This window comes from Mandrillus leucophaeus, unplaced genomic scaffold, assembly GCF_000951045.1.
Source record: "Mandrillus leucophaeus isolate KB7577 unplaced genomic scaffold, Mleu.le_1.0 Scaffold254, whole genome shotgun sequence".
In the NCBI taxonomy this organism is placed as follows: domain Eukaryota; kingdom Metazoa; phylum Chordata; class Mammalia; order Primates; family Cercopithecidae; genus Mandrillus; species Mandrillus leucophaeus.
The window spans coordinates 1,096,682-1,122,713 of NW_012102632.1; the positions used below are offsets into that span (position 1 = coordinate 1,096,682).

The 26,032-nt window shown below is 40.1% G+C and overlaps 1 long non-coding RNA gene across 1 annotated transcript in view; it reads right to left on the reverse strand.

Annotated features, from left to right (window-relative positions):
• LOC105542237 overlaps window positions 1-26,032 on the reverse strand; it is a 114,529-nt gene that overhangs the window by 37,850 nt on the left and 50,647 nt on the right. Inside the window, exon 6 of the long non-coding RNA XR_001006438.1 lies at window positions 21,920-21,965. This is a non-coding gene — a long non-coding RNA (uncharacterized LOC105542237). The remainder of the gene's footprint in view (window positions 1-21,919; window positions 21,966-26,032) is intronic.

The following is a 26,032-nucleotide window of genomic DNA, read 5'->3' on the forward strand; positions in this document are numbered from 1 at the left end:
GAGTTTCTCTCTGTTGCCCAGGCTAGAGTGCAGTGGCACTATCTCGGCTCACTGCAACTTCTGCCTCCCTGGTTCAAGTGATTCTCCTGCCTCAGCCTCCCCAGTAACTGGGACTACAGGCACGCGCCACCCACCATGCCCGGCTAATTTTTGTATTTTTTTTTTTTTAGTAGAGATGAGGTTTCACCATGTTGGCCAGAATGGTCTCGATCTCTTGACCTCGTGATCCACTCCCCTCAGCCTCCCAAAGTGCTGGGATTACAGGCATGAGCCACTGCGCCTGGCCAACGTTTCACATTTTAAAATCAACTTTACCAAGGTATCACTTACATAAGATAAAATGCCTTCATTTGAAGTGTGTTGTTTAATGAAATTTTGGCAAGCTACATCTGTGGAACTACCAACATAATCAAGATAAGAAAATAATTTCTTCATCCCCAAAAGTTCCCAGGGTCATGAGCCTGTGCACTTTGAGTAAAGCAGATTGTCCTCCATTATATGGGTGGGTCTCATCCAATCAGTCGAACCATGAATCACGCCTTCCCAAGCTCTGATTATTGTCACCATAGATTAGTTTCCGCACAGCAATTTAAGAACACGAATCAGAACTTATAGAATACAACTAACATGGGAAAATTTTCACAAGACTCTGTTAGCTGAATGACAGCTGAAACAAATTTACCAAGGCAGTTCTTGGGGCACATTTACAACTTTTATGATATAATCATTGAAAATGCAGTGGAATTTAAAAAGTATACTTAATATTACATTTCAAATTTATAAAACTTATGTGAATAGGATTGTTTCATCATTTTTGTCTCCAAAACTGCCAAACCATACGTGGACTACTTGGTATACCATAAGCAACATGTATAGCACATTTTGCAAAACATGATTCTCGGAGATCCTTGACTTTAAAAAGTCAATGGCATTGACTTTTCTAATTAAATATATGATAATGTCGGGGGTGGGGGAGCAGGCAACTTAGGCACACATATGTCTTTTTCTAGGGAGAAGCCATAACATTTGACAAACAGATGTCAAGGTTTTTTGAAAATTGTACAGGAGAGTTAGTTTAGTACAATTAATCTCAATCTTCAGTGTAGTTAATAATTCTTTCTTCTAAGCATATGCTTGGATTTTATCCCTGGACAGTATGGTTCAGTAGGTAGCAGGGCCCAAGGATCTGAATCCTAAATGAACATTCCAGGTGACCCTGCTGCAAGTGTTCCACTGACCTCACATTGAGAAATACTACCTCAGACCTCTCAATCTGAAAAATCTGATTCCATGCATTTCAGTCATGAATTTCCTATAATTGGAAATACTGTATCTGATGCAAGATGGTGGTGTATCAGGGAGTTTCTGATAGGCATTTCCACACTTGAGGAGATATTGAACTCACTGAGCTTTAAAACCCTTTCACTTTGAATAATTTGTTCATTCATTGTCAGACAGCTTGTAAGCATTCTTTACCTTGGAGCACTAGTGTGCCTGGAGAGAAACAAGTTGGCACATGGAGACACTACTTTCCCAAAACAATCTGTCACTCTTCTAGTTAGAACTAGAAGAGGGATTTGTTTTTCAGGACAACGATGAGGCAAGAGGGTTCTCTTTCAGGCACACCCAGGACCAAGACCAAAGCTGAGGGAATGAACCACAGCAGATGATGAGCTGACCGCCATTGCATGGAAGCAGGCACCAACAGAACCCGGCTTTGAAGCCATGAAGTTATGGCAACTTTCAAAAGCCACGTGCAGAGAGGGCGATCCCATGTTCTTATGAGGTGGCTGTACTGAGTAGAAGCCATAGAGAAATGGCCAAAGAAAAAGATGTCACAAATAATTACAGTAGCTCTCTGTACACAGGTACTTCAAGAAAAGACAAGAAAATTAGAAAATACAGTTTGTAAAGGGTTTGTTGTTTCCTTCATAAGAAGCCTGAAATATCTTTAAGATGTGCTGTCTTCTAGAAAACATCCACACTGAACAGAAAAGATCAAGGACATCCAGTACTTCCCCACAATGATATCCTCAGGATATTCCACTTAAAACATTTTCCTTAGAGTCAACATACTTCTGGAACGATGTACAGTGAATTTAATTTTATTAGCAAAATAATAAAACAAAGCATATTCTAGACAATAATCAATACTCTGAAATTATATTACTTTTGTTAGTTTTCCCTTTTAAATTAAATTATTTTTTTCCACTTCAATTTAAAAAATATCTCCAAGTAATTCATGCACATAATTTAAAAAGTCAAATAGAACCACAAGGCTTACAAGCAAATAAACAAAAAGGGCTGTAATCTTTTGATCTTCTTTTTGCTACCTCCAGAATAGCTGATATGAAAAATTTTTCCACAACTATGGAGGTGGAGGGTAAAGGCTCCTGAGCTGGTCTGAATTTGTTCAAGTGCCCATTCCTGAGCTGAGCGGATCACTGAAGTCAGAGGGATGATAACAGTCATGAACTTATACCAATTGGAGCCCTTGGAACTGGAGAAAAGTCAGTCTCCATCACACCTCACAGCTGCTACCAACGATCTCACCAATGATGGCAGTGGTGGAAGGGGCGCTGGACAGACCCCTGTGTTCCTGGAAACACTTTCCCCAGCCCCCTTCACTTTCTCCCAGTGGTAGACTAATAATGGTCTCCAAAGATATCCAGATCCTAATCCCTGGAAACTGTGGATGTTATACGGTAAAAGTGATTAAATTAAAAATTCTTGAGATGAGATTATTCTGGATCACCTAGGCGTCCTTATAAGAGTGAGGCAGAGAGCTATTTGACAGATAAGAATGAGGCAATGTGAGGGCTGAAACAGGATGCTACATTGTTGGCTTTGAAGAAGGAGGAAGGGGCCACAAGCCAAGGAATGCAAGGCTGGAAAAGATAGTAAAAGAATGAATAAATATATTTGCACAGTTCCTTGTCCAAGTTTAAATTCCTTTCCAAATGGCTGTGAATGAACCTGTCCTGCTGCATTTGCATTAAGAAGATGTGTTTCTATTTCTCACAGAAGCTATTGACCTAATCTATGCTGCTCCACTAATGACTTGGATCTTGATGTTCATAATGTTGAGTGACTGCAGAACTTAATTTAGCCACAAGATGGAGACTTCATCCTAATCCTGGAAAACATCTCAGCACCTGCGGTTTCTGCAAGTAAAATTCCAGAGTGAAATACCTTAATTAATTTGCGGTCCAGCCTCTGATTCCATGTACAAGATGAAGAACCTGAGTTCCAGAGAGATCACAGAATGAATTTTGAAAGGAGTCAAATCTAGAAGCTTGTTTCCTAATTCCCATTCCGAATTTTTCAGAAAGCATCACTTTTGCTTCCTGTGTCTTTTCTGATATGTTATTTCTCTTATTTTCTGAGAATTACACTTACTCATGTAAAGGGTTTTTGTTGTTGTGGTTTTCTTCTCTCCCTGTTGCTATTTATTAGGCAGATAGCTTATTTAAAATCATTTCACATTGCTGTCTACATTGGCCTATGCATTGCTAACCTCATGAGAGGAGAAAACTCAATTCAAACTAAATAATTCCACCTGTAGCTACCACAGAATGTTCCGCTGGGGTCTTGGGGTGTTTGGGTGAATCAAACATAGTCTTCACCTTCAAGGAGTTCTGAGTTAAATGGATGAGGAAGAGAAGCAAATGAGATGATTGCCTTTAGAGAGGTATACTACTCTTTCTATTAGCAGAGAAGAGGAGGATATCCCATTCAACTGGAAACTGGAGGTCCTTGGGAAGGAGATGACATTTAGAATAGACCATGAAAGTCAGATGAAATAGTGTAAGCCATAAATAAGGTAAAGGAGTGTGTAGACGACAGACAGCTTGGACAAATTATGCAGCCAGGAAAGGAAGTAGAAATTTGGGGAGTAGGAATTCTGTTAATCAGGATATGCTCTGTTATGTAGTTGTAACAGATTACCCCAAATGGTCAGTGGCTTAACAAGTGCTTATTTGTTACTCATGGTCATGTCTAACAAGTGTCGGCAGAGCTTTATTCCACACAGTCACTCAGGGACCCAGGCTGAGTAGGAACCATCATCTTGCAACTCCATTATCTGGTTCACACAACTCAAATTGCCATAGTAGAGGAAAGAAAACTAAAATATTGCTCATACATTTTTCACTGCATCTGTCAGAAGGGGCATGTATCACTCACACACATATATTATTGGCCAAAACTAGTTGCATGGCTCTAACTCAACACAAGCCTGGACTATTTGGTGCAAGTTACTTTCTCTGCCACAAGAGTATTCTAAAATTGTCTGTAATTCAGAATATTTATAAGGGAGGAGCTTGGATCTTAACATAGAAAGCCTTTCAAGTTTTGGTGAAAGACTAACAATTTGCCCCAACTCTGAGAATATCAGAACTCTGTTTTAATATAAAGAACATTACATGTTTACCAATAAGCCAAGCTTTCCCATAAGTCAAGTAGAGGGAGCAAAGCTTTGCTATTACTGTTCATAAGATTTTTTATTAATTCTGCAAAGGGACCACTGGCAAGAACAGATTCTAAGGACCTCTCATAGCTCCAGGCTACATCAGGACAATCAGATCTGGGAGTTGCCAGTGTCAGTATAACAAAGGAAATACATTCCTGGGTATGGCGATAGAGAGTGGGAGGTAGATTCACAGATATCTTCCAGTGTTTCATGTCTGAGAACCTTCCGAAATAGCTGTCTTTTTCCTGCTTTGACATCTAGTGAAGATAAGTATTCAGATGATCACCACAACTTTAAGAGAATCACCCTTGATTTGTGTGATAACATGAAACACACTAAATAGCTGAAGGAATTGGGTAGTTTTGTGCTAGGACACTGGAGCCCTAAATCTGTCCAATCCCATTAAATACTTTGGAATCTGTTTACTATCTATCTCTGTTTATTACTTGGCTTCCCCCCATGACATTGCAGAGAAAAAAAGTACAACCAGGAACTACACCAGAAGAAGGCAGGTACAGAAAGCTTTGTTACCTCCTATTGAAATGAACTAAATTTGTTTGCAGGCCAAACTGTGCTAGAACACTTTTGAAAGCGTTGCAATTTGACTAAGGAAAAGGTCTGAAGTCTTTCCAGCTGTCCCAAGATATTTCTCAAATTATCGCTAATGGAATCAGATTATTTGGAAAATATTAATCCATTCAGACTCAGATACTGAGCTAAGGAATTCAAATAGTTAGTATTCCTACATGGATCTGGTTAGTGATAAGTTACAGATTCAGGCATGTTCTGGGTGTCACATTGCCCAGGTCATGCCAGGGCTATGGAGAGGACAAACAGGTGTCTGGAAAGGGGCATATTTCTCAGGCAGATAGGAGTCTAGTTAGAGCAGGGCTGGATAAAAAGTATAAACCAAAGGCGGGCCAAACTCATTCAGGAGTTTGGCATGGACTTGGAGAAATTCAAACCAAGTAGTTCCTTACAGGACAAAGGTGGTAGCATCATTCCATCTCTTTAACAAGGTAACTCAACACCTCCTCATTGTTGGGAAGGATGGGATGGGGGTAAAGAGCTGAGTAGTAGGGCCAACATGCAGGAAAATGACAAGAGCATAACCTTTCTTTCTGGTCTTGAAGGTAATGTCTTCAGGATGGGATTCCCTGAAAGCTGCCATTATTATCTCCAGGTTTCCCTCCTACCCATCCATTGCTGCTGAGTAGGGCAAGGCCTGGGGCCAGTTAATTATCACAGGGAAAGATCTTTCCCAATCAGGGATTGTAAGGGTGGAGGGGAAAATTCTCGCTTCAGTATTCTAAGATGAATCTCTTCAAGTCCAAGATGGCAGCAGTTGTCCTAGTGTGGCCTTGCTCAATTCACTTATCACTGGGTCTTGGAGTCTCAAAAGTAAAATAGGGCTGTGCACGACACACACACACACACACACACACACACACACACACACACACTTTAGCATCATATAATGTCATCACTGGTATCCTGGAGTCTTTACTGCCTACCTGTATCCTCTTGTCTCCACAAAGTCAATGAAACATCAATCATCCAATGCAGAACTAGAAAAGAAAGGCTGCAGGTACTTGATGGTTACATTGAAAAGCTGAATGGCATGAAGATGGGCAACTGGTTTGAGTTTAAGATAGAAAGAGTTGAAATGTCCTGCCTTTGGATATCAGGAGCTGGGGAGATTATAGAAGGAAGGGACAAGGTAGATAATAGAGAATAAGAACCAAAGATCTGCAGCAATGAGGGGAGCAGGCATCGTGAGTCACCATCATCTTAGAGTCCAGTTGTATTTCTTTTTGCCATCATGGGGAAACCAAAAGTAGAAAGTGGTCACCACTGTTTTTAAATTGTCCAGAGAAAATAACATTTGTCTATGTCATGCAAATTCACTCAAGCCTCCATCCAACTCACACCATGTGGACGTCCTCCATTCCGTGGTCCAGGATACATTTTGGCTATGCCAGAAACACAGGATGGACCCTGAACTCCTACAGAATTGTGAGTCTTTGAAGGAAAGTCTTTCATTCAAGGGAATAATTAAGGAACAGGTAGAATTTATGGGGCACAGGGACCCTGTAGATATCTACTACATATGATGCATACATCGGTGAATTTCATATCTATAATAGGACAAGAACTATCCTGCCCAACTATATAAGGTTGTTCTGAAGTTCACATGTGCTGTATCTGGTTGTCTGGATGTATCATATGCCTGTTCATTTTCTCCAGGTTACATCTTTCTGTGAGACCTAGGAATTGGTGCAGACAGGAAGGTGGAGAAAGGGAGAATAATAATAGTCTATCTGTTCTGCCTTTTTTCTTTCCTTTCCATTTTCAACACATTTTGTCTCTATTTTTCTTTATCTCTGTCTCTTTGTCTTGTTCAAATGCTACCATGGCTGTACTATTTGCATTCCTACCAGTATTGTATGAAAGTTCCAGTGGTTCAGCATCTTCTCCAGCATTTGCAATTGTTTTTTTCCTTTGTTTTAATAAATGTACAGTGTCATCTTGTTGTTGTTTTAGTTTGATTTTAGTGACTGATAATATTGAACTTCTTTTCATGTACTTATTTGCCGTTCATAGACCTTCTTTGGTGAAGTTTTGGCCCATGTTTAATTGGATGAATTGTTTTCTTATCATTGAATCTTAAGAGTTTTCTGTGTATTCTGGATGCAAGATCTTTCTTAGGTATGTGTTTCACAGATATTTCTCCTAGACTCTGCCTTATCTTTTCATTTTCTTAATGATGTCTTTCAATGGGCAGACATTATCAATTTAAATGAAGCCAAATTTATCAAATTTTTAATTTTATGGAGCATGCTTTTGGGTTTGTATTTAAGAAATCTTTGCCTAACACCACATCACAAGGATTTTCTGTTTTCTTCTAACAGTATTAAATTTTTAGGCTTTATGAAAGGCCTATGATCCATTTTGAATAGTTCAAGGTTTATCTTTTGCATATGAGTGTCCAATTTTTCTAGCACAATGTGCTGGGAAAAAAACCTCTTTCTTTATTGAATTGTCTTTGTACCTTTGTTGAAAATCAATTGACTATATACTATTTCTAGACTCTCTGCTCAGTTCCATTGAACAGAGAGTCCATCATGTGCCTATCATTTGTCTGATATCACATTGTCTTGCTTAGAAAAACTTTATAGTAAATCTTGAAATCATATAGGATGAGTCCTCTGGCTTTGTTTTTCATTTTCAAAGTTATTTTGGCTATTTTTTGCTTTGCCTTTCCATGCAAATTTCAAAATTAGCTTGTCAAGTTATACAAAAGAAATATAGACTGTTGATTGACATTGGGCTGAATACCTGCATTTGAACAAGAATTGCCACTTTTGCAACATCGAGTTTTAAATCCATGAGCATAGCATATCTCTCCATTAATATTTGAGATTTATTTCTTTCATCAGTGTTTTACAGTTTTTAGCCTAAGATAATGGGGTAGATTTTCTATCACTTGAAATAAAGACTATCAATTAATATAGCATACTTGAATGATTTTAAACAGATGTCCAGCAATTCAGGTGTGAGAAGGGCTCAGGCACATGTTAGGATTAATTCTGAATGATGGTTTTGTATGACAAGTGTCCGGAAAGTCAAGAGTGACAGAAGATCAAGAATACTTGTAAAAGGTTAATTTAAGAGATCACTTATGGAGTTCAGTTTGAACAGGAAAGATAATGAGAAAGACAAAAGCTGATATATGAAAAAGTTAACAGTTCAAATGTCTCATTGTGGTTAAAGGATATATGCAAAGACAGGAATGGTTTGATAACTGGGATAGGCCACTGTATGATCAAAGAGTAGAATATTATTCATAAGTAGAGAAGACAGATGTGTAAAAGGAGATAATAAGAACCAAAGATCTGCAGCAATGAAGGGAGCAGGCATCATGAGTCACCATCATCTTAGAGTCCAGTTGTATTTCTTTTGCCATCATAGGGAATAAGAACCAAAGTAGAGAAGATAGATGTGTAAAAGGAACTCAGTGAGGCCTTGGAAACATGTGACTGACGTGGAAAGGGTGTGAATGTCCATGAGTTCTAATTATGCCTAGTTTCACTGACTTTTGACACCAGTTACCAAGTTGAGCCAAACTTTGCAGGTTAGGGACACAGTTTTCCACAAGACTACACAAACTAAACACACCAGACACAAGTTCAAAGGCTCACAGGTCACCCTTACACCTGACCAGCTTGCTACAAATTTGGTGGTTCCCATAACTCCGTCAGGATTAATAATTCACTAAAATGACTCATGGAACTCAAGAAAGTCCTATAAATTACCGTTGTTGTGTTATTACAGCAAAAGGATACACAGCAGAATCAACCAAAGGGAAAGAGATACACATATAATGAGGTCTAGGGGAGTTCAACACAAAGCTTCTGTTGTTCTATCCCCAAAGAGCAAGGATGCATTACCTTCCTGGCATATCAATGTGTGACATTATCAGAATATTAACAACCTGTAAAGCTCAACTGAACTTTGGTGCCCAGAGTTTTTATTGAAGTATCATTACACAATCATGACTGATGGAATCATTGGCCTTGCAGTTGAATTCAATCTCTAGCTTCCCCTGGCTCCCTGGAGACTGAGCTGGTATCACCCGGCTCAAAGGCCCCACCCTTTAATCACACGGTTGGTCTTTCTGGCAGGAGCAGCCAGCTCCTGTCCTGAGTCATCTCTTTAGCACAGGCTATCAAGTTCGATCCCAGGGGTTCACCATGAATAATAAAGACACTCCTACCACTTAAGAAATTCTAAAGGTTTTGATGCTACTTCCCAGGAACTAGGGACAAAGTCAGGCATATTCTTTATTACATATCAGTTAATATGTAAAAGTAACAAGAATAGTGACAAGAATTGGCTGTGGGAGATGCCAGTTTTAAATTTCATATCACTATAATAAGGATAAGGGTTGATGAAGTCAGAGTGTCTAACCATCCAAGGGTCCAGAGGCAGGTGTGGGGAACAGAGGGCTAATGCACAGTAAAGTCTGAAAGTGTGAACAGACATGGAGGAGAATCTGTCTTCTGGTTCAAGAAATTAGAATCTTGAGCTCTTTCGAAAGCTGTCATCTTCTGTGTTCCAGTGTGTCCGCCTGGCCTGTACATCCTACATTAGGTCTCTAGCTTCTCTTGAGGCACCTCAGTCCCCAAGTGCTGAGTGTGCCCTACAAATGTACCTTAAAACACTTATTTGCATATGGGAAAATTCCTTTTCCTATTCCCGTTGTGTCAAGGCTAAAGACAATAGGGAAAACATTTTCTCCACCTGCATTTTATCCTAGGATAGGTCAAAGAAGGGTATTGCTTTTATTCTCATATTATCAAGCAAAAACTGTAAGAAAAAAAGAAGTTAGTCTATTTACTCTTTATTACAACTTCTCCTTTGAAACCTACAAACTATAGATTTAAGAAAGGGGTTGGGGGTCTGAATTGGAAGGGCCAGAACTCTGCTTCAAACCATCTAATCTTTATTTTCTCACCTAGGTAAATCTCTGACTGGCTTATGTAACCAGCTCTTTCAATAGGCCTGGTTGTAACTCTGTGGTCTGAAGGGACAGATGCATGGGCTGGAGCTAAGTCTTCTGTGGTCTGACGATCCACAGATATTCACTTAGGAGTCAGAATTCTAGTAGGAATTTACAACGGCTCTGTTCCAAAAGATGCTTGGTTGGTATTGACTCATATGTTCATTTGAAATGGGTTTTTCATGATCCTTGTTTTCCAGGAGCTAATGATATCATTGGAACAAATCAGCACTGTAATTTACAGCCTATTTCTTTCTGCTGTGAGTGAAAGACACCGAAGGCTAGCCTGGGGAGACACTTGGCCAGACTCCTACCTATTTATCTGCATCAGGGCTGGCAGATACTGTAATTACATTTGCTTCATTTCCCATACAATTTATAGAAAGATCATTAAGCAGCAGGAAATAACAGAGGTCAGAATACATGAGATTACACCAAAAGGTTTAGGCTGGCTATTGGGATTAGAAACAACCAGAAAGATCAGCTTCAAGGATTTGCAAAAAGTGTTAAACAAAGCTGTAATCCTTTTGTGATTGTTATTCCTTGGAGCCAATGTTCTTTCAGAGATTTTTTTTATAAAACTGAGATAAATCATTAATCATATCAATAAAGACTACATAAATATATTATCATTATACAGCATATATTATGCAGTATATATTATGTCTTAGGCCTGTAGGAGACAGCATTGAATTAGGTTCAAGTCGGCAAGATCAAGATTAATATCTAGTTCACATCAGATTCCAGTGATGCTACAGGGAAGCTCTCCTCCAGGTGGTGACCTAGAAATCCAGCATACTTCCATCTCGTGGTTCTGCCATCTCAATTCATAGCTTCCATGTTCACTTCCAAAGGAGACAAAACATGTGGATGGGTTATATCAGTTCTTATGGTCTTGGCCTGTACATGACACATTTCATTTTGCCTAACATGTCATTAGAACTAGTCATGGGATGTGGCTTAATCAAAAAGGTGCTGGTTGTGGAGTATTGTTTTCCCATGTGTCCAGGAAGGAGACGGAAATCAGATATGGGTGAACCCTTCTTGTCCCTTCCTTGATGCCTCAACTGTTGTTATCATCAGGGTTATATTAGAGCTGTGCTAGTATAGTTAACAGATATAAATAGCACACAGCAGGTACTCAGTAAATGCTAACTTTTGCTGTTATTATTTATTATATTCCAAGTCATTAAAGTAAACGTGTACTTTGTACAAAAGAAATATCATAAACCCCAAAAGGGTCTGAGATGATATTTGGAAAGACAGCTGAAAGCTTTTTGTTCATTTTTTTATGTGTTTGACATTATATTTTTGAAATAGTCTTGTATTTAGAATAGTTTTAGATTTACATAAAAATTGTGAAGATAATGTTGGCCAGGCTGGTCTCAAACTCCTGACCTCAGGTGATCCACCCACCTTAGCCTCCCAAAGTGCTGCAATTACAGGCATAAGCTACCGTGCCTGGCTCAGTATGTGGCCGTTTGAGACTGGCTTCTTTCACTTATCAGTGGGGATTTGGAATAAAAGGCTCTAAGGATTTTTCCTAGCCAAAAGACTCTCTAAGCCTATTGGGATGTGGAGAGGAAGCTAGGGTAGAAAAGAAGGGAGTTCCTACTGAAGACATTAGACCACTTCCAGATGTCTGCTTTCAGACAAGATGGTATTGATAATTGATGAAGAAGTGTTCATATATTTTAATAAGATCAAGGAAACTGAAGCTCTTCTAACTTCCTCATCCCAATGAGACTTCAAGCTCAACCTCTGGAAAAGACTAAAGACTTTATACTTTCTCCTCTATCCATTATTACAGTAACACCTGGAGATACCTCATCAAAGAGCTTCTGTGTCTGCAGCAATCTTCCTGTGACTCCAGAAATCTTCCAACAGGTAAGGCTGGGACAGGGGTTGACTAGTAAGGCTGAGGTTCTAAGCCTGCATGACTGAAGCAAGTGAAGCCAGAGAAGCAGGAAAGTCAGAAGGAGGGGCAACTCGAGGAGTAACAAGGAGAGAAGAGATGAAGATATAGACACGGTGTTGGACCTGCTGAGGTTGACAAGTTCAGAGAAGGCTGACGTAGGAGGCATCTAGTGGTTGTGGATGACTTCTGGGGAGAATGCTGAGACCTGGATCAGCAAATAGAAGATAAAAGCATGTTCTGAGGAGGGAGAATCAGACAATGGGGGTGAGGCAGCAGTGAATAGGGCAGCTTCTTTGTAAGGAAGGTCCACACTGCATAGACAGGGAGATGGGTTTGGAGACTCACAGGAGGACAGGTGAAGGCAGTCCCTGAATTCTACACTGAAAGATAGAAGTAGGTGCAGTCTTCTTGCAATGATGGGTGGTAGAGGCAGGGGAGGTCACTAAAGTTTTATTAGGAGAAGTGTTAACAGGACATAACAGTGTTATGGCCCCTGGTTGATCAGAGCTATGATACAGGGTCCTCAGAAGATCCCAGTACTGGGTGCCTGGGATGGTGTCCCCAGAAACTAGCCAAGGGGCTGGCACATTGTGGGTGTCAGTAAATATTGATCAATTAATGAATTATTGAATAAATGATATTACACTTAATGAATGAATGAGTAGAGCCCACTTCAAGGCTTGATAAAAACTTTCATTTGGCTTTGATCCAGTAATGTCTCCTAGGTCTTAGGGACCCATTTAACCACAAGGCTCTCAGGGTCTGGGCTCCCTGCACTGCCCTAAGCTAAGCCTTGGATTCTGCTTCCTTAGATCTGTGTCTTCTCTGTGTCCAATATCCAAATGTATGTACCCCATTACCTGCAGCCACCTCTTTGGCAACTCTCTCCCTTGTGCCCTGCAGGTGAGGCTGGAAGGTAAGTGGATAGACTGTTGCAGTTGTGGTTTAGGGCCTGAGTAACTGGAGGAGGGTGGCAGTTGCCACTTGTCCCCACAGGCCATTGCAGCTTTCTGTCTTGAATGGTCCACCTGTACCCCTCAACAGTATACTACTGTAGTTTCAGAACAGTAACTTATCTTTCAAGACCCGAACTAAGCAATACTCCTTCTCTCTCCTCTTCTACCCCTCCCTAGCTCTAAGCAGTTACCCATCACAGCAGTCACTTCACTCTGTTTCAATTCTTGCTTTGTCTGTCATTCCACCAAGCATCAAGTTGCTTTAAGGAGAAGGCCATGTATTTTTTTTTATTCCATTCCCTAAGGAAGTGCATAGGGTCAGGCACAAACCAGACAGCCAGTAAATGCTTGATGGCAGAATAAATGAAAGAGTGTACAAACTCATTCCTTACCAATTGGGAATATTTACACAGGCTCCTTGTCCCAACCATGTCAGCTTTTCTCAGAATAGGCCAAGTTCGAGAATTCTACTTTGGTCTTGATTTTAGGATGAATTGGAGGACACAGAGTAGAAAGGCTCTGGGCAGTAGAGGAAGAATAAAAATGTTAAAAAAAGAGAGTGGCAAAAGATTTGTGCAGAAAGCTGATGGAAGGGAGAAAGAACGGAAGTGGGTCACACAGCTTTAAAATCAAATGAATCCTAGATTTTAACAAACAAAATCTTGTTAATTTTTTTTCTTCTGCATCTCTGTTGACTGCATGTCTATTTTATGGCCATTTGGAGATCATTTGAAGTCCATCCCATAATTGTTTTCTTGCTAAGCTTCCTTTATGCAGAAAAAAAACGATAATGCAGTTAGGATGCTTTCAAAAGTCCCGGAGGAAATTAATTTGTTTACAGGATTGTGTATCATATGGTTAAACCAACAAAGAGGAACAGACAGTCCTCTTTCTCAGCTGAGCTAAGCCACTGCTGTGTGAAGTCAATAGACAGGGAATGTATACAGGGTTCCAGTGAGCTCCAAGAGGGGCCATCTAGACCCAGGTCACTGTTCTCAAACCATCCCCACTGAGGAGTCATTCTCAGTTACAGTAGCTCAGCTCTCTGCTCCTGGATTTTGTTGTTCTTTTGTGGGGCTGATGTGTGCAGCATGGACTGCTACTTTTTTGCAGTTCATCCCTGCTGCCTCCCTCTGTGGGTTCTTCAGAAACACAGCCCTCATGATCCTCCTCACTCCGTTTTGCAAACACCCAAGTGGTTTAGCTGGCACTCGGATATTATTTCTGCACTCTGAGCTGTATACTGAAAGTGAACCAGGACAACGCTCAAGCAGATGGCAACTAAGGGTTAAAAATAGATACACAGAATTGAAACAAAATAAACTTAAATCAACAACCGGCCCTAGCATCCAGGGGTGCACCATAATATAAAATTTCCAAGTGTCAGCATTTAATTGCACTTTTTTTGTTCTGTATCATATATGCCAAGTCTGGATTATCACAGTTTCCAAATTAGTAAGGCAGAAATTTAATAAGACCCTATCATAACCAGTGACAGTTTGTCTTCCTTTTTTAATCTCATGAAAGATACCACTTAACAAATTTCATCCTTCCTGCGGTTGGGCTGGGAGCACATGTTCAATTACACAGTGCCTTCACCAATCAGCCAGCTTCCCATGAGCTCTGGGATTAAACCCTGCATCTCTGGGCCTTGGCAGGCTGCTTCTCCCATCCATGGGCAACTACAGTAAATTCAGACACCCTGAGTTAAATTCTATATATGTATTTGGCTACTGTTTGGGCTGTTTCTTAGACAGGGAGGGCATTTTTAAATTTTTATTTGAATTTGGAGCTGGATTAAAGAGCACACATAGTATGTATGTTATGTCGTTAATCAATATATTGGCAAAATATTTTGTTTGCAGTTCTCTACATGAATCAGGTCAGTTTGCAAAAAATAATTCATCTCAAAGCATTCTCACCAAATTTTAATGCTGATTTTAAAATAATGTCAAGAATGATGATAATAATGGCTATCACATATTTCATATGAAATTACTTAAACCATTCTGGCCATGCCTTCATGGTGGGATTTAAATGACACTACTATCATAGACACAAGAATAAAACATCCCTCTCAGCTTTTAGGTTCCTACTACACACTATGCACTGTGCTAGGCCTTTCCTATACAATTTTGCTAATCTTTACAACAACATTGCAAAGTTATTTCTGTTTTACAGATAAGGAAATAATGACTCAGGGACAGTCAGTAAAAGCTTTCACTGTGAAAGTACCCTAGCTAGCAAGCAGTAGAACTCGCATTTGATGCCTGGAGTAGTTGACCCCCAAGCCTCTTAAAAATCTTATTTATCAACCAAAAGAATCTACATGGGATGATGCAATGTGTTTATGTGTGCAGCATAGTGTTCATTGTATCTCCCCAGGAAGATTATTTTGGTTGATAAATTAGATTCTTAGGAGACACAGAACAAGTGATAGGCTCAGTTTTCATTTATTCACCCAAATAGAGTAAGTTCTGCTTTTTTAAAAGAAAGATATAATGTGTAAACTGTGTTTTGTTTGTTTGTTTTTTACTTTCATGTAAAAGTATAGTACTGAACAGATAGACTAGCAAGGTGTAAATATGTATATATTTAATATCCAGTGGGGATAAATGCTATAAACAAAAATGAAGCATGATAGGCAGCCAACGAGGGCTGGTGGTTTGCTCTGGTAGGTAGGGGGGCCAAAAATATCCTCTGATAAGGCAACATTTGAGAAGAGACTTGAAGGAGGAAAGCGAGCAGGTAACTGAACATACACGGAAAAACATTCCAACCAGGGCAAAAGACACATGTAAAGCCCCCAAGGCCACAGGCCTGCTGTATTTGGACACAGCAAGGAGGCCAGTGTGGCCAGAGCAAGTAAGCAAGACAGTCAAATTACAGGAGAAGAGCTCCAGGGTGCAGCACGGGGTCCCTCCTGTTGGGCCGTGTAGCTCTGGGTAAGGGTGTGGCTTTTACTCTGACTGAGAAAAGGAGTCACTGGAGGTTTCTAGAAGGGAAGGCACCTGATTTGACTTACATTTTTTACAAAAAAAAAAAAAACTCTCTGGCTGCTGTGAGGAGAATGGGATGTAGCTGGGAGGGAAATAGTCTTTGGAAGTTGTCAAAAGAAACAGGATAATGATGAGGAGTCCTCTGCGACAGTCCAGGCAAGGTGTGATGGTGGCTTGAACTGGGTAGTAGTCACAGAGGCAGATGGAACACACAGACTCTGATGACTGCATTATTTTAGGTAAAAGGTTATATTTCATTAGCATTCTTGTTACTTCACTTTTGATGTTGGAAATTTGGGTGGCCCAGTGTTTTAAATAAACCAATCACAATCAAACATTTTGAACACTTATTACATCAGACACTATTCTGAGCTTTCTACAGGTATTTATTTTCATTCTCACAGAAACACTTCAAAAAGTCCTAGCTTTTCTACATATGGGTTGGACAGCCTTGGAGAGTTGCATCTCTTGAGGTCTCTGACCTGTCTTTTGTAGAATAGGGGATTGAGTCAGGTGACCAGAGCCTTTCTAGCACTACAATTCTATGACTCTGTGCCTTTTTACAGAATGGAGTCTCAATTTCTCAGAGGCCATCTGTGAAGTTTCTATTTTAGATCATTTCAAAACCAATCACATTCTCATCTCCCTTCTCTCACAGGCCCCCAACAGCTGGTTTCATACAGTCCCACACCGCTTCTGGTGTCCCATATACACTGCCTTCTCCTCAGTACCTGGAGCACAAAAAGGAATTTGACCCCAGGGTATCAATCAAACTTGTTTATCTTGGCTTTATATCTAAGGACTAGAAGGTGGACCATGCCCGACAGCCAGCTTCACACAGTCCCACACCTCTTCCAGTGTCCCATATACAATGCCTTCTCCTCAGTACCTGGAGCCCAAAAAGGAATTTGACCCCAGGTAATCAATTAAACTTGTTTATCTTGGCTTTATATCTAAGGACTAGAAGGTGGACCATGCCATGTCTGTCACTGCTGTTTAAAGCACGCTTGCAGAGAAGGGGCTGAGACTTACTAGCCCTACCTCCCTTCATGCCTGCAGAAATGAACAGTAAGCTTTCACAAGAATATGGTTTGCTGGAAACGATTTAGTTAAAAAACAGAAGTTAATCCTTTTCTGAAAGACAGTTGGAAAGTTGATCACCGGGTGCAAGGGTTGATTGGAATCTTAGGAAGCAAACCCACAGAGACAACAGGAAGGATGCAGCATCTCTAGTAAGCTTGGAACAAGGCATGCACTTACAGGTTCCCTCTTATTAACCTCATTTTGGACATAAAGTGGCTGGATTAGTTTCTTGTGGCTGCTGTAACAAATCACCAAAAACATAATAGTTTAAAATGACAGAAATTTGTTTTCTAGGAGTTTTGAAGGCCAGAAGTCTGAACTTTGATAGTATCACTGGGCCCAAATAAAGGTGTTGTCAGGGCACTCCCTCTGTAGGTTCTATGGAAGAAGAAGAAGACATTCCTTGCCTCTTTCAGCTTCTGGTGAGAGCAGGCACTCCTTGGCTTGTGGCTGCATCCCTGCAGTCTTCAACGCCAGCATTTTCAGGTCTCTCTCTGCTCCATCTTCACATCACCTTCTCCTCTGTGTGCAGTAAAATCTCCTCCTTCATCCCTCTTATAAGGTACACGTGATTACCTGTAGTGCCTACCCAGATAATCTAGGATAATCTCCCTATCTCAGAATACTTAATCACATCTGCAAGGACCTCCCTCCCTTTTTGCCGTATCAGAAAATATGCAGAGGTTTCATGGGTTAAGATGTAGATGGATTTGGGGGGATCATTCTTCTGCCTATCTCAATGACACAGAACAGTCTCTGATTTTAAACATTAGCATGCTAATATTCAAATTTCATTAGTAGATGCTAATAAGATCTACTCAAGTGCATCACACCATAAATACTGACTCTCCAGGTCAGACCCATTTTATCTAAATAAGCCTGAACAAGCCTGCTTGGGATTCAGCGAAACTGCCTAGCATTTTTCCAAAACCCATAGACCTTGTCTGGTGAAAATGTTGTAGCATGTGCTTTAATGCTATAACACAACACAGCACAGGTACTTAGTAAGTATTTATGTAATGAATGAGTGAAAGAATAAACTCGGAGGCCCTCACAAGCAGAGAGAGGAAGGGGAAAGAAAGTGGTGTGGATATGGGAATTCCACCCACCAGAAATGGAGAATATTACATTTATTATTTTTAAATGATTAGGGGCAAATCTGCACCAATTCTAGAAACTAGGAAAAAAGAGCCTGAACTTACTAAATGCTTTGTATTAAGTTCTTTGTATTAATGCTTTGTATTAGTCTGTTCTCATGCTGCTGATAAAGACATACCCAAGACTGGGTAATTTATAAAGAAACAGGGCCGGGTGCAGTGGCTCACACCTGTAATCCCAGCACTTTGGGAGACCGAGGCGGGCAGATCACCTGAGGTCAGAATTTGAGACCAGCCTGCCCAACATGGCAAAACCCTGTCCCTACTAAAAATACAAAAAATTAGCTGGGTGTGGTGGCAGGCACCTGTAGTCCCAGTTACTTGGGAGGCTGAGGCAGGAGAATAACTTGAACCCGGGAGGCAGAGGTTGCAGTGAGCCAAGATCATGCCACTGCACTCCAGCCTGGGCGACAAGAGCCAAACTCTGTCCAAAAAAAAAAAAGAAAGAAAGAAAGAAAAAGAGGTTTAATGGACTGACAGTTCAATGTGACTGGGGAGGTCTCACAATCATGGTGGAAGACAAAAGGCACATTTTACATGGCAGCAGACAAGACAGAATGAGAGCCAAGTGAAAGGGGTTTCCCCTTATAAAACCATCAGATCTCATGAGACTTATTCACTAGCACAAGAACAGTATGGGGGAAACTGCCCCCAGGATTCCATTATCTCCCAAAAGGTCCCTCCCACAACACATGGGAATTATGGGAGTTACAGTTCAAGATGAGATTTGGATGGGGACACAGCCAAACCATATCATGTTTCAAGAAGTTTCCAGGAGACTTGGTGAAATGGAAGGAGATTAAAGAAAGTTCCCTTAGTCAGAACCCTCATCTACAGAGAATTTTCAGCCCATTTAACAGGAAGTATCTAGAGCCCTACCAACACTACCATTTCAGAGGTGCATGGGCTAGACATGAAGATGGACTGTGGGAGAGATAGGGACCGTTTATTGTTCCATGCCTTTTCTTGCTATAGCTTAAAAACATTTAAATGATAAACAAAATGTGGAATATGCCTACAGTGAGATAGTATTCAGCCTTAAAAAAGAAGGAATTTCTGACACATGCCACAACATGAATGGACCTCAAAGACATTATGCTGAGTGAAATCAGCCAGTCACAAAAACAAATACTGTATAACTCCACCCTCATAGGTACCTAGAGTAATCAGCTTCATAGAGACAGAAAGAATGGCAGCTGTCAGGGACTAGGGGGGCAGGGGAAAATGAGGTCTTGTTGTTGAGTGGGTATGGGGGCCTCCATTTAGGAAGATGAATAAAGTCCTGAATATGAATACTGGTGATGATTGCCAAACAATGTGCATGTTCTTAATGCCACTGAACTGGACACTTAAAAACTGTAGCATGTAAGTTTGTGTTATGTGTATTTTGCCACAATAAAGAAAAAAAGTTCAGAATTAGATTGAGGAATCAAAACAAGAGTGGCCGCTCTAAACAAGAAGTCTCCAGGCATGGGTGTTTTTCACTGATTCTGATTCTCTCTGCTGTGGTGAGATCCTGTCCTTGTCGTGGAAAAGTTCTTGAGAGGGACACTAAGCCACATCGAAGACCTGAGGAAGAGGCCACGCTGAACAAAGGAATACAAGAAGTGACCGGCGCGGTTGCTCACGCCTGTAATCCCAGCACTTTGGGAGGCTGAGATGGGCAGATCATTTAAGGGCCAGTTTGAGACCAGTCTGGCCAACATGGTGAAAATCCAGCTGTACTAAAAATACAAAATTATTCGGGTGTTGTGGTGCACACCTGTATTCCCAGCTACTCTGGAGGCTGAGGCAGAAGAATCGCTTGAACCCCGGAGGAGGCAGTTGCAGTGAGCCAGGATGGCACCACTGCACTCCAGCCTGGACAACAGAGCAAGACTTTGTGTCAAAATAAACAAAAAACAAACACACAAACAACACACCAGAAATAAAGGAATACAAGAAGAGAACTGTCATCCTGTATAAGGAGGAAGGAGTCAACAGAAGAAACAGCTAATTCTTCTTTTTAGAGTGCTCCCAGCCTCACCTTTTCTCCACTCCCTCAGCCTACAAAGTAATCATGCAGCAGCCTCCACCAGTAAGCATATGAAAGGTAAAGTTCCACAGCATTCTTGGGAATAGCAAGGGAAGCCAGACAACACTCACCCACAGGATGGGGGCGCAAACACAGAAATTCTGCAGCATTCTGCAGAAAATGCCAGAGGTGGAGAAAAATGCAGATTTTAGAAAGGAACTTTCTACAGAAAGCAAAATGTAAATTTTAGATGTTTGCTTCTCTCACTCAGTGAAATAAAATGAAATCATTGTCTCCGAAATAAGAGATGCAGATTAAGAGAATAAGAAGAGATAGTGACTTTATAAAGGAAACCGGAAGAGTTAAAAAAAATGTAAGTAGAGATTGACATGGTAAAATGAAAACCTGGATTAGCATAATCCCAAGAAATACGGCAACAGTAATCTAATCCCCTCAGTAGCTTTAAATAAAAGGCTAAGGTCAAGGGCCATAAAAATAAGGGAACACTAAATAACACTGGAGAAAAGGAAATATGTCATTATATAAGACATTTCAATGAGCTTCTCTAAGATGCAATTCAGACAGACCAAACTACCAATTGCAGTAGGTCATCAATGATTGAATCACAATCCACACTTTACCATTTACGCTTTCTGTTCAGGAAGTCAAACAGTCTTGGCAGAGCTGTATAACCATCTACGAATTCAAGAGATAAAATTTGCAGGCAAGAGTAGCCATGAAGAGCTTTTTCAGTCAGGGTTCAATTGGAGAAACAGAACCAACATATAGAATTTATAACAGGGATTAGGATCTGCACAATGGTGAGACTGGTTGTGAAATCTCTGTAAAGTATTGGTTTTGTATCTGATACTGGGCTGAATTTGTTCTATGTCGCCTGGACTGGGAGTTAGGAAGGAGAGTTGGGTGTGAAATTGAGGAAATAGAGGACAAAAGGTATTTTCCCATTTCCCCTCAAAAGGATGAAATAGAGCCCACCTCTCTTTCTTACCACCTCCAACCCAAAAGATGCAGATGACCTATTGGAAAAGTTGGTGGCTTTCACCATGGAGCTGAACACACATCTGGCCCAGGGCTCAGAGGAGCTGAAGGAAGAGATCCAGTGGGAGCTGAAGTTGTACGAGGCTCAGGATACAGCCCCACCCGCAAAGCAAGGCTAGCAAATGACAGACCTGTGTGAGCTGCCACAGCATCTGGTGCCCTTTATCCACCTCAGAGCACACAAAATGGCAGCTCCTTCTCTTCCACCTTCCAAGATTTACACACACAAGTCTCTTTATGACCAGTACCACACAGAGAATGGAATACTGGAAAACACATTTCCAGCTTAGCTATGTTAGCCCAGTAAAAAGCACCCCCAGGAGATATGAAGACAGTTTATTTACAATCTCTTTTACCACTCCAGAGCCACAACATTCGTTTATGTCTGCTCCAGGAGATTCAATACAATGTGTCACTATGAAATAGCAAAAGGGTGGTTGGGCTTCTTTCTGATATACAGGGTTCAACCCCATCAGGGAAGCTCACCTCAACAAAGAAGCACTCAACCTACTCCCTCATGTTTGCAGTGGAAACCCCCAAGCCCCCTCATCCCTCAAAGGCTGCCAGAGGTATCAATAGAAGGGAAGCCAGACAGCCACAGCCATACCCTAGAAGCTGCTGGAATGAAAGTGAGGCTGGAAACAAGAGGTGATGCAGAATGTTGGCAAAAGGAAGAAAAATAAATAAATTTACTTTCACCTGCTGTTTCTCTGGTTTCAGCTGTTCCTTCATCAGGCTTTTAAATCTCTAAACAAGCAATATAAAATTATGAGTAATACAAAATTATGAGTAATATAAAATCCCAGATGATTTGTAAAGATCATCATGGCATTCATATATACGATGAGATTTAAGGCGGGAATATAATTTATGCATGAAGACTATTTCTGGATATACACATGCCACAACAGAACTCTCCTTCTTCAAAAATCATCAAATGTAGAGGCAGAAATGCAGTGTCAATTAGACCTGTGAAAATATTATTTTTAAAAAAAGGCAAAGTACTAACAGCGAAAAAAGAGGGCAGGAGTAGCTTAATTTTTAAAAGACCTTGCCTTGGGGAATTAAATTGGTTTGCACGTAAAGGCAAAGGATTTTGAAAGATCCTTACAAAACAAGAAATGAAAAGATATGTCAAAAATACATGTTAATTAATTTGATTGTGGCAATCATTACAAAACGTATACATATATAAAATCATCACATTGTATACCTCAATCGCTATTTGACCATTAATTATTTTAAAATGAAAACATAAGATGAAAAGAGATGTGAGGAGAAGATGAAGATAATTTTCTAAAAGAAGGGGTTTTAAAATATCACATCAAGAACAAAGCAAAACACGATAAACTTCGTATTTTTGTAGTAGATCAACATATCGTAAATACTGTTTTGTCTGGAATCTGCTCTGTTCTGTTGTCTCAGCTGATCCCAGATGCTGTTTGGCTTCCATCTGCTGATGGAGACATAGCATTTCTATAAGGACGTGAAGAAATGCTGAGCGGAGGAGATCATCCCTCCTGAGAGACGTTGGCTATGCTTTCTAATATTCCCCAAATACTTGGGAAAATACAAACGGTCTAAAAATCATTCAAGAAAACTCTCAGCCAATTCCTAAATAGTTGATTGACAAGGAATTCAGCTGCTTTCCTTTACCCCCGTTTTTTAGAAACTTCAATTTTTTCTTTCTCCTAGGACAGATTATGTGTTTAGATATACTCATATATGAAAAGGAATCTCATTCCTTGAGGAAGCTTAACAGCTGATGGGACAGGGCAGCATTATAATTGTATCCCAACTGCAACCTATCTGATGATCCGTTCCTCTTTTTAAAGGATTCTATTGTAGTGATGACAGTCTATCTTCACTTAACGCAAGGGGCCGTGTAGCAAAGGACACCACCCCCCACCCCCATCAACCCATCTATGAATCTCAGACTACTTTCTAAAAGTGTAACAGAGTTACAGAGTATCACAGGACCCAGAGGGAAATCTCAGAAGGTCTGCACAGTTTCAAACTTATTTGCCACTAATGATTTCATGTGGAATCCAAAAATAAAAATAAAAATGGTTCTCATGCTTCAACAAATTCAGCTGTTACTCAGATAATTGAAAACAATCTCTTCTTGAGAATCTTCCCTAAAAAATATTCTCCAAACCCAAAACATATTTCTAAACTTCAAGCAAAAGCTTTTGGAGTTGCTAAAACAATATAACAGACGTGTAAATATATCCCAGAAATGGGAAAGGTTGTCTTGCAAAATCCAGAACTAAAATTTGATAACGAAGATAAGAGACCTTGGCTTTGCTGATGGAACACACTGGACTCACACATAAATTTTAGGATGTGGCCAGGGATATTAATTTCTCAGAATAGAATTCACTTAGCAGGAAAACAACTCTTTAATTGATGACGTAGGAAATAAATGTTTTTGTCCCTGTAAGCTAAGCCATTGGATCACTTCTGATGAAACCTTCTGGGATTTATAACTCAATTTTATTGTTGTTTTGTTTTGTTTTTAGAACCGAATGAGATTCATATGTTATACAATTAGGCCTTCACTTGCTATCTCTATCTCCCTCACTATCTTCTTTCTCTCACCCCACGGATCCTGTAAGCAGTGGGTCTAGGAAATGATAATTTTAGCCCATTTTGACACTATTTGGAACCTTTTGATTTTTGGGTTTTTAGTCATTTTATCTACATACAAATTCTGGCTTAACTTAAACGTATCCAGCACATCTAAAATCTTTAATCAAATTGTCAGAGGAAGTCAATGCATGTGGAGTAATTAATCTCCTTGCATTCAGAAAGCAACATCCTCTCTATGTTCTCTTTCTGCCTGGCCCTTCAGCATCCAGAGGAGCAGCAGTCTGGAGAGGAAATGGGGAAGGGCATCCAAGTCCCTCCTGCTGGAGAATGAGAGGCTGCAATCACAGCCTCGCCTTGAACACACTGCCCACATGAATGCCGGGGGATGCTTAGAGGGAGTTTGTAAAAACCAGACCAAGGAAACAGTAAACAGACCGTAGACAAATGTGAACGTTTGATTAAAAACTCATTTTACCAATAATAATAAAAGCACACTAAATCAATATAAATGTAAAGGGAGCAACATTCATTTGACAACATTGAATTTTCTTAAATAATATTCTTTTTGATCTAGTAATTTCACTTCTGAAAAACTAATTCTATAGAAATGATGCAAAAAGCAGAAAATATCAATCGCCAAAAAAAAAAAAAAAAAAAAAGGTGGGCGGGAGCTGGGTTCACGCCAGTAATCCCAGCACTTTGGGAGACCGAGGTGGGTGGATCACCTGAGGTCAGGAGTTTGAGACCAGCCTGGCCAACATGGTGAAAACCCGTCTGTACTGAAAAAAATTTTAGTGTGGTGTGGTGGTGCACACCTGTAACCCCAGCTACTTGGGAGGCTGAGGCAGGGGAATCGCTTGAACCTGGGAGGTGGAGTTTGCAGTGAGCCAAAATGGTGCCACTGTACTCCAGCTTGGGTGACAGAGTGAGACTCTGTCTCAAAAAAATAACAGAACAAACAAACAAACAAAAAAGGTACTAGGGAGAACAAAATGGATGTTTGAGAAATGGGTCAGTGTTAAATGCTTCACATCCTAGACAGAATATACTACTTAATTAGCCTATTGGTAAAATATGCCCACAGAAAGTTTTTTAAAAACATGGAAATTGCTTTAAATATAAAATCAATGGAAAAGGTAAGAGAAATACACATATACAGCACAGCCACAAAATATATAAATATAAAGAAAAACATGCACTTCTAAAAAGCTGAAAAGATTAATAGTTAATATCATTGAGCAATATTTTCTAGGTGGTTTTTGCTATTTCTAATTTTCCTATTGTTTCCATTTTGTTTGATGATTATGCATTAACTTCATAATAAAAATGTTTAGAAATCAACATTTCCTTAAAATTAGGCAAAAAACAAAGACAATTGATTCATATCAAAAGCTGCAATTCTTATTTAGTTATCTCAGTTAATTTATGATTTGGATCCTAAAAATAGAGTTAAATATCTTTTATTCAACCTATCTTCATGTAGGTTCAATAAATTACTTTATTTTATTTTATTTTATTTATTTATTTATTTGAGATGGAGTCTCACTCTGTTGCCAGGCTGGAGTGCTGTGGTGAGATCTCAGCTCACTGTAACCTCTGACTCCCTGGTTCAAGTGATTCTTCTGCCTCAGCCTCCTGAGTAGCTGGGATTACAGGCACACACCACTGCGTCCAGCTAATTTTTGTATTTTTAGTATAGACAGAGTTTCACCATGTTAGCCAGAGTGGTCTCAATCTCCTGACCTTGTGATCTGCCTGCCTCGGCCTCCAAAAGTGTTGGGATTACAGGCATGAACCACCGCGCCCCGCTAATAAATTACTTAATTATTAAAATTAATTTAAACTTAATGCTGTTGGAACTTGAAATTATTCTAAGCCTTGAGAAGAATGTGACTTTGCAGCCTGAGTCATGTGGCACACAGCTGCAACTTCTGCCTTTTCTTCCCTGTAAATAATTAGAAAGGCCAAATGGCATCAGAGATGAGACCCCTCTACCCAGATCACTACCCCTTCTCACAGAGTAATAAAGTCATCTTCCTTGGAATGCAGTAATCTATAACCACAGGCACTGGTGTCATATAGAAACATATGCACTGGTCTCATATAGAAAATGCAATCCGGCTAAAATTTCTGTCTCTGCCTATATAAGTAAAACCTTAACTTCTCCACTTTGGAATGCTGATCCCATTTATTTGGAGTTGGTGGTTCCCGGGTGGCTAC